Source organism: Cucurbita pepo, chromosome 8, assembly GCF_057944985.1.
Source record: "Cucurbita pepo subsp. pepo isolate OVF chromosome 8, ASM5794498v1, whole genome shotgun sequence".
In the NCBI taxonomy this organism is placed as follows: Eukaryota; Viridiplantae; Streptophyta; class Magnoliopsida; order Cucurbitales; family Cucurbitaceae; genus Cucurbita; species Cucurbita pepo.
In genome coordinates, this window is record NC_141805.1 from 5,705,957 (window position 1) to 5,716,512 (window position 10,556).

The 10,556-nt window shown below is 32.7% G+C and overlaps 2 pseudogenes; both read left to right on the top strand.

The window, feature by feature from the left end:
• The first annotated feature begins 4,699 nt into the window (after window positions 1–4,699).
• LOC147791418 (14 kDa proline-rich protein DC2.15 pseudogene) lies at window positions 4,700–5,227 on the top strand (annotated as a pseudogene).
• A 4,025-nt stretch (window positions 5,228–9,252) lies between these two features.
• LOC111786699 (14 kDa proline-rich protein DC2.15 pseudogene) lies at window positions 9,253–9,856 on the top strand (annotated as a pseudogene).
• Window positions 9,857–10,556: the final 700 nt, after the last annotated feature.

Genomic DNA, 10,556 nt, shown 5'->3' on the forward strand with positions numbered 1-10,556 from the left:
TGAGAAGTAAATTTGTATTTGTTTCAAAATCCTTATGTGTAGTAATGACTTAATTTAAAATAATTATAAATTTCACCACTTAATTTTTAAAATCTACTTTAATTAAAAGAATTAAATTTATTTCACATGAAATTAAAATTATAAATATGAAACCTATCTTTTTAATAAAATGTAGAATATTAACCAAAATAAACATATATCATTGGATTGGATTATATCATTGACTATAATGTTGGATTTGAATTTAAAAATAAATAAATAAATATATGGATATTAATTTCTTGTAGGTCAATTTCATTCCGTTTTTTTTTTTTTTTTTTTTAACTTTAATTTATTAGTCGTAATGGTCCCTCACGTAAATAACTGATACAAACCGTTATGACATTTTCATCGATAGTTGACATATACATTCATTGTTCAACAATTTATTTAACTTGCGTTTACTGTTTCGATCATAAAGAAAAATATAATTAAAAAGAACTTATACAAAGATAAATATTTAACCTAAACATTATTTCTAAATTATGATTAGTAGAAATTTAAATTTAGTTATTGACATGCAAAACTACAATATTTGAATAGTTAAAGAGAAACTATTGGTTAAGAATGAACAAAAAAACAACCTTTCCCCTCTCCACTAACCTTTCATCACAATTATCTCCCCTCCCTCCCTCCCCTCCTTAACCCATCCTCCTGCCACAGAGCAACAGAAAAACAACTTCAGATTTACTTGAGAAAAAAAAATGAGAATGGCCTTTTTACTCAGCTGTGATTCATGTGAGATTTATGTGAAGATAGATCCGATCAATAAGATATATATTAAATCTTCATTTTCTTTTATCCTATTGTTTTTTAGAAATCACAGCCAATTATAGTTAGATGTTCATTGAATTATTACAATGGTTTAGCTTTGAGTTAGAAACTAAATGTCCATCATTCATATGAATTCTATCAAATCATTAGTAATATTAGATTAAATTTATATCAGTAGCCAAATGAATAGATTAAAAATAGAATGACCAAGAAAATTTGTGAACAGTAAACATTGAGGTAAGGAAAGATTTGGAAACAGAGATCCACTGTAAATTTAGAATACATGAGAACAGAATGAGAAGGGCACAGGGAAAAAAAACAAACAAAAAAAATTAGGGAATTAAAAACCACAAATTAAATATAGAGGGAAAGGTAAATGCAGATGGTAAATACAGAGAATAGTAAAGGTCAGAATAACTTAAATAGTTGTATATACTTTTCTTTTTAGATCAGTAACCATGGAAAATAAGATTTTTAATAAAAATATAATTATTGATTATATTTCAAGACTTTTAACAATGGACCCATGTAAATGAGAGAAATAATTTTATAGATTTCAAACTTGAAACTGATTTTCTAGGCTCACATAGGTTGACTCGGATTGCAAAGGACGGAATCGAACATTCACTAAAGATATATTCGTGGCAACGATTTAAGCTAGCCAAGTAAGTGAACTTACTATCGGCATGGTTATATTTGCTGTTGACACGTGCTCCGTGATTCTACACGTGTCATATATATTGATATGTGTGAATTTTTTGTGGATCGATATGCTTCTTATTTGTATGTATATGTTATAATATGTGAATTGTTTAATAATAATTACGGTACGATGTGTTCAATGATATGTTTGAGATAGGATACGAGAAGGATGCACAAAACGAAATGTAACGATAGGAGTAAAATACGTTCATGAAACGTTAAGGTTAGGTTACATACCAGAGTGATATGGATAAGAGAGATTGATGGAAGAATACAGTTAGGCTATGGGTAGAAAGGGATATGTTTGTGATAGATTGATAGAACGATAGCGTTAGGTTAAGTTCTTGTGATGAGATGACTAAGGTACGTTAACGTAATGATATGTCTGTGATAAGTAAAGAACGTTAAGGCTATGATAAGTTAGAGAACGATATGACTATGAAGTGTTTATGTTATGACTCGTTTATGATATGAGACATTGTGATGCAATATGTTATGGTATGATGTGTATATGATGAAATGTTATGTTAAAAGCATAGAACGTTATGTTAGGTCTCCTAAATTGTGTGTATACAGCACGATATGAATGACATGAAATTACGATAAATGACATGAAGTATAACCCCGTTAGAATTATGTATGATTTGAGAATTGAAGGATGAGAAACGATATGACATGAATGATGAACGATATCTGAAACGATATGAAAAATGATATGATACGTACATAATGCTAGCGGGGTTGTATTAAAGGATAATGAAAATGGAAAAGTTTTGGGACCTCATGCATTATGTGTGCTCATGCATTTGGGAGGGATACCCCTATCCCATCACGAGGGTACGGACGCGTACATCCAATGGCAGGACAACGATCGTTATGCTCTACATAGCGCTGCCGTGACGGTTACTAGTTCTACCAAGTGTCTGGCCTAAGGGGCTCCCAGAGTATGCCCACCAGATAAGGACGGTGGCCCAGCAGTGTGTGAATTAGCTAGTGAGCCCATACTCGCACGTATGGGCTGTGTGTAGAGTATATGGTACACGTCCAAAATTATCCATTACGACAGCATCGTAGGGAAAACGAAACGAAAGTTAGGTCTCATCATTTCATTGCATGTGAGTGTTGCATATAACCTCAATAGTGGTGTCACTTGCTGAGTATTTCTTTAAATACTAAGCCATATGCTACTACATTTTTCAGGTTAAGGTAAGGCATTCCGGTACGGTTGACGACGATATCGCAACTCGAGACCAAGGCACATGCAGAGGGTAATGGTATTTATTTTCTTATACTTGGGCTAGAATAGGATGTTTTTAACTTAAACTATTCATTTTATTTAGTCTTTTGTTGTGTCGTTTTAATGATGTTTTCAAAACATGTATGTCCATGACTTTGTTTTAAAATAAAGGTTATGTTTTATAGAATTCAAATAAAGTCTTTCGCATTCAATGTTTATGGTACGTATACAGTAGCGACCTTAAATTAAGTAGAAAATTTCGGGTCATTACAGCTCACATGCGCACATGGACCGTTAAGGATGGACTCGTTTACATACCCCTAAGGCTTGACTCGTTGGGTTAAATGTATTGACGCGCCGAACACCACAGAGGGAAAGACCCACATGATATCATGACGAACATAAATATCGAAAGTACACATATGTACTAACATAACGGAGATGTATCATGATGCACAACATACATAAATGCGTGAGGTCCCAATAGCTTAAAATAGTAAGAATCATTTCATTTATCCTTTTATTCATGTCATAGTACATATACGAGACATGTATGCATAGTATTCATCATGGCTTTCATCATGCATCATCATTAGTATAATATAATCTATAACATGCCTTTACTTTACTTTACATGACATGACATTAGGTATATAACATGTTTTAGTTCCTGCTTGGTACAAAATATAATTCTAAAACTAAAACGTGATTCCCTAGTTCAAATTTGAACTATTGCTACAAAATTAACACAGTGAACAAAAAGAGGGTTCAAGAATTTAACTTACTCAGATGACCTCCTTAAACGACGATTCTTCCTTCAAAAAATTGATGTTGATATCCAACGCAAATTAGGCGATTGATCCAATAACTCACTTCTATTTACGGTATATTTTTTTTCAAAACTTTGTTTTACTTCTTTAATTACATTCTACCCCTTAAGTAACATTAATCCTCTAATGAAGACTTTGTTTATGATTGTATCTACTAATCCTAGAACTAAGATTATTTACTAAATATTTTTTATAATCAATATTTTCTATATTTTAGGTAAACGCAAAGACATCTTAAGCAGCACAATGATTGCTATAGAAGTTGGAGAGACTTTCGATAGAGTTTTGTTTATATTTCAATTTTTCATTCTTTTAATATCTTATTCAAACACGTTTTTATTTGAAACAAGGATGGGTATCATGCTATCGAAGTTTAACCGTCCAATATATGTTTTAAAATTCATTTTTATTTTATTTTTTATTTTATTTTAGATCTTTTATCTTATAACCATTTTCATCTTAATTAAATTTTTAAAGATTTTCAAAGCATGCATGTAATAACAATCTTAGTCTTGTCATGTTTTAGAGGTTGTATTGTTATGTCATACTAACATCAATATATACCACAACTCATTGTTAATGTTAATATATGTTTTATCCGCTTTGACTCATTATACATCGCCACCAATTTTACAATTTACTAGGGAGAGGTTTCCACACCCTTATAAAAAAAAAATGTTTCGTTACTCCTTCAAAATGACGTGGAATCTCATAGATATATTTTAAAAAAAAAACTATATTATATTTGTAAAAATTATTTGTGCTAAAAATAATCTCTAGATTATCATCTATTGCCCACTTGTCTGGAGTGTTCTATCAAATATTATTTTCCAACAATAATTTGTTTTAAAAAGTATTTGATATCTTCTTATCAAACATCACTTAGTCTATTTTGTAGGCCATTTGACATTTTTATAATATTTTAAAAAAAGACAAACTAATTAAAAACCCATCTCTCAAATCAATTCCTCAAAAGTTAATAAAGTAACGGAAAAAGTTGGGTGTTTCATATCCAGCAATTTATAAGGAATTTTTGTTTTAAAATACAACAAGTTCTCAAACCCCAATTATAAAAACCCTAACCCTTCTCATAATTCTTCAGAAGCCATCGCACAAACCTACAAACCCTTCAATATCTCTCCACCAATGGCTTCCAAGCTCTCTTCACCCATTGCCCTCCTCCTCCTCCTCAACCTCCTCTTCTTCACTATGGTCAGCTCCACCTATGTCCCTTGCCCACCGCCGCCACCCAAGCCCCACAAGCCCACTCCGTCAAGGCAGCAACCATCACTTTCCAAGTGCCCCAGGGACACCCTCAAGCTTGGCGTCTGCGCCGACTTGCTGGACGATCTAGTGCACTTAGTGATCGGCTCACCACCAAAATCCCCATGCTGCACCCTAATCCAAGGCCTTGTTGACCTGGAAGCTGTTGTGTGCCTTTGCACTGCGGTGAAGGCCAGAGCCTTGGGTCTCAAGATTGACCTCTCAGTTTCCCTCAGCTTGCTTTTGAACTACTGTGGAAAGAAGGTTCCGTCCGGCTTCCAATGCCCTGCTTGAAACCAAATTCTTTCATTTCCGTTTCTTGTTTCTTCTTCAATTTTCCATTTCAATGTCGTGTTTAAATAATCGGTTCGGTCGTACGTCGTGTTATGATGGGTTTGGAAATCTTCTCAGAATTCCACCATCTTTTTATAGTTTATTTACAATGCAATGTAACATAATGGTACGTAGTTTTTTTTTTCAAATGAACAACGTTGTACGTCTATTCTTGTGCCTTATTACAAATTTGACGATGCATATGTTTGAAACCTCAAATCTTGTTTCACCTGTGTCACTTGCATGAAATCATAATAAACCCTTAACTTCAAAATTTTCATGACGAATAATTAAAGAGAGTAATATTAACACTCGAATTTTAAATGACAATGTTGTTGAAAAATGTAGAGACCTCAATTTAATGAAAATATGGATGTCAGTGTAACAGCCCAAGTACGCCGCTAGTAGATATTATCCGTTTGGAATCGTTATGTATCGCCGTCAGCCTTACGGTTTTAATACGACATAGCGTAATTTATAACATAGCATAGCATCACATAATACATGCAAACAGTCATAATAATGACATGTGCAGGGTTCACTAAATTTCTTGAGTTGATGTTCGTTTTATCCTACTCGTCGAGGAATAGTTCCAAAACTAACTCCAAATCGACTTCCTCCATTTTCTTTTTTCTTCATCATGTTCTCCAAATTGGCGTTGGCTAGAAATAAAAGAAATGATAGTATGAAGATTGAGAAATAACACACACATCTTAAGCTTGGAATAACTCTAGGAACTTCTCCATCATCATTTTCATGTGATAAATGTTATCTCTCTAATATGCAATTTCATCACTTATCGAGCTAAAATCTATATAGATATTTTTTTTCTTTACTCGAGCTTTTGTCTAACTGCAAAGGCTCATAATAAATCACTAGAGTTTTGTCGATCATGTACTTACCGAGCATAAACACGTGGAACACATGAAGTAGGATAAACATTCTTGTATTGAGAAGTAAATTTGTATTTGTTTCAAGATCCTTATGTGTAGTAATGACTTAATTTAAAATAATTATAAATTCCACCTCTTAATTTTTAAAATCTACTTTAATTAAAAGAATTAAATTTATTTCACATGAAATTAAAATTATAAATATGAAACCTATCTTTTTAATAAAATGTAGAATATTAACCAAAATGAACATATATCATTGGATTGGATTATATCATTGACTATAATGTTGGATTTGAATTTAAAAATAAATAAATAAATATATGGATATTAATTTCTTGTAGGTCAATTTCATTCCGTTTTTTTTTTTTTTTTTACTTTAATTTATTAGGTAATGGTCCCTCACGTAAATAACTTATACGAACCGTTATGACATTTTCATCGATAGTTGACATATACATTCATTGTTCAACAATTTATTTAACTTGCGTTTACTGTTTCGATCATAAAGAAAAATATAATTAAAAAAAACTTATACAAAGATAAATATTTAACATAAACATTATTTCTAAATTATGATTAGTAGAAATTTAAGTTTAGTTATTGACATGCAAAACTACAATATTTGAATAGTTAAAGAGAACTATTGGTTAAGAATGAACAAAGGAAATATAATGTTTTTGAATGGATCAAATCTTGAAGGTTTGACTTTTTATGGTTGCAAGTGGAGAATAAAGTTTAAACTAAGAGTAAAAAAAAAAAAAGGAAGAAATAAAAGTCATTAAATTGACTAATTAATGTTTTTATATTTGATTATGCAATGTATTGATTGGTGGAGTTCTGGGATGTGTCACACACCTCTCTTTGCTTGTCCATTACTTTGACTTTCTTTTAAGTAAATTGTCTTGGAGTGATGCCTTCCAATTTTTCAAGTTCATCTTTTTTCTTTTTTTGATATATTTTAATTATAAACTTTCTATTTTCGGTCTATTAAAATATTATGTCGGCGAGACAATAAATAGTTTTTGAACAATCAAATCATACTAGTAGATTATTTGTGCGTCACTCTCAATTAATCATTTTAATTTTGATGAATTATCCTAACTTCTATTAGGATAAACAAATAAATTTTGATTAGTTGACAATAGTCTCTATTTTTAAATTACGGTAATGCCTTACATTCACTAACTTGGATGAGAGGTGTCACTACACGTACGATTTTTCAACGAAATACTCATTAGAATCTTTCTTATGAAGCTATGAATTTACACATTCAATTTAAAAATAAGAAATAACAAGTACCATCAACGTTAGAAAAGAAACATTAACATGATTCCAGTACGAAGATGAGAACCCTGAACTACCCATGAAGAAAAACAATGCATACTACTCTCATAACTTAGCTTCTATGACCATTCTAGAATCACGGTAGTATGCGTAGGGGTGCTTTACCTTTACCTAAAATATAAGGGTAGTATGTGGCTAGTATTTGAAGAAATACTCAATAAGTAACCCTACTGTTGGGGTCAGATAATCCAAACAAACATATACATGATAGGACCTAAGCTTTAAAACAATATAACATGACATTGAGCTCTTTCTAGTCTGGGTAAGGTTGGATGTGTGGTACTTTTTCAGACACCGCTCATGTAATAGCCCAACAATAAAGAAAGAAAGAAACAATTATCTCCTCAACCCATTTTTTCAGACACCGCTCATGTAATAGCCCAACAATAAAGAAAGAAAGAAACAATTATCTCCTCAACCCATTTTTTCAGACACCGCTCATGTAATAGCCCACTAACCTTTCATCACAATTATCTCCCCCCCCCCCCCCCCCCCCCCTCCTCAACCCATCCTCCTGCCACAGAGCAACAGAAAAACAACTTCAGCTGTGATTCATGTGAGATTTATGTGAAGATAGATCCGATCAATAAGATATATATTAAATCTTCATTTTCTTTTATCCCATTGTTTTTTAGAAATCACAGCCAATTATAGTTAGATGTTTATTGAATTATTACAATGGTTTAGCTTTGAGTTAGAAACTAAATGTCCATCATTCATATGAATTCTAGCAAATCATTAGTAATATTAGATTAAATTTATATCAGTAGCCAAATGAATAGATTAAAAATAGAATGACCAAGAAAATTTGTGAACAGTAAGCATTGAGGTAAGGAAAGATTTAGAAATAGAGAATGAAAAGAGCACATGGAAAAAAAAATTAGGGAATTAAAAACCACAAACTAAATATAGAGGGAAAGGTAAATGCAGATGGTACATACAGAGAGTAGTATAGCTCACAATAACTTAAATAGTTGTATATACTTTTCTTTCTACCACAGTAACCATGGAAAATAAGATTTTTAATAAAAATATAATTATTGATTATATTTCAAGACTTTTAACAATGGACCCATGTAAATGAGAGAAATAATGTTATAGATTTCAAACTTGAAACTGATTTTCTGGGCTCACATAGGTTGACTCGGTTGACTCGGATTTATTTTTTATTTTTTTTAGATCTTTTATCTTATAACAGTTTTCATCTTAATTAAATTTTAAAAGGTTTTCAAAGCATGCATGTAATAACAATCTTAGTATTGTTATGTCATACTAACATCAATATATACCACAATTCATTGTTAATATATATTTATCCGCTTTGACTCATTATACATCGCCACCAATTTTACAATTTACTAGGGAGAGGTTTCCACCCCCTTATAAAAAAAAAATGTTTCGTTACTCCTTCAAAATGACGTGGAATCTCATAGATATATTTTAAAAAAAAACTATATTATATTTGTAAAAATTATTTGTGCTAAAAATAATCTCTAGATTATCATCTATTCCCCACTTGTCTGGAGTGTTCTATCAAATATTATTTTCCAACAATAATTTGTTTTAAAAAGTATTTGATATCTTCTTATCAAACATCACTCGGTCTATTTTGTAGGCCATTTGACATTTTTATAATATTTTAAAAAAAGACAAACTAATTAAAAACCCATCTCTCAAATCAATTCCTCAAAAGTTAATAAAGTAACGGAAAAAGTTGGGTGTTTCATATCCAGCAATTTATAAGGAATTTTTGTTTTAAAATACAACAAATTCTCAAACCCCAATTATAAAAACCCTAACCCTTCTCATAATTCTTCACAAGCCATAGCACAAACCTACAAACCCTTCAATATCTCTCCACCAATGGCTTCCAAGCTCTCTTCACCCATTGCCCTCCTCCTCCTCCTCAACCTCCTCTTCTTCACTATGGTCAGCTCCACTTATGTCCCTTGCCCACCGCCGCCACCCAAGCCCCACAAGCCCACCCCGTCAAGGCAGCAACCATCACTCCCCAAGTGCCCCAGGGACACCCTCAAGCTTGGCGTCTGCGCCGACTTGCTGGATGATCTAGTGCACTTAGTGATCGGCTCACCACCAAAATTCCCATGCTGCACCCTAATCCAAGGCCTTGTTGACCTGGAAGCTGCTGTGTGCCTTTGCACTGCGGTGAAGGCCAGAGCCTTGGGTCTCAAGATTGACCTCTCAGTTTCCCTCAGCTTGCTTTTGAACTACTGTGGAAAGAAGGTTCCGTCCGGCTTCCAATGTCCTGCTTGAAACCAAATCCTTTCATTTCCGTTTCTTGTTTCTTCTTCAATTTTCCATTTCAATGTCGTGTTTAAATAATCGGTTTGGTCGTACGTCGTGTTATGATGGGTTTGAAAATCTTCTCAGAATTCCACCATCTTTTTATAGTTTCATTACAATGCAATGTAACATAATGGTACGTAGTTTTTTTTTTTTCAAATGAACAACGTTGTTCGTCTATTCTTGTGTCTTATTACAAATTCGACGATGTATATGTTTGAAACCTCAAATCTTGTTTCACCTGTGTCACTTGCATGAAATCGTAATAAACCCTTAACTTCAAAATTTTCATGACGAAAAATTAAAGAGAGTAATATTAACACTCAAGTTTTAAATGACAATGTTGATGAAAAATGTAGAGACCTCAATTTAATGAAAATATGGATGTCACTGTAATAGCCCAAGTACGCCGCTAGTAGATATTATCCGTTTGGAATCGTTATGTATCGCCGTCAGCCTTACGGTTTTAAAACATGTTTGTTAGGGAGAGGTTTTCACATTCCTATAAAGAACGCTTCGTTCTCCTCTCCAACTGACGTGGGATCTCACAATCCACCCCCTTGGGGGCCAGCGTCTTTGTTGGCACACCGCTCGGTGTCTGGCTCTGATGCCATTTGTAATAGCCTAAGCTCACCGTTAGCAGGGATTTTCTACTTTGGCCCGTTACGTATCGCCGTTAGTCTCATGGTTTTAAAATGTGTATGTGAGAGATGTTTCCACATTACTTTAAGAAATGTTTCGTTCTCTTTTTCAACCGACGTGAGATCTCATAGTCCTTGGGAACTTTTGAAAAATTTTTGAGAATATTTAAACCGTCGTATAAGAATTTACTAT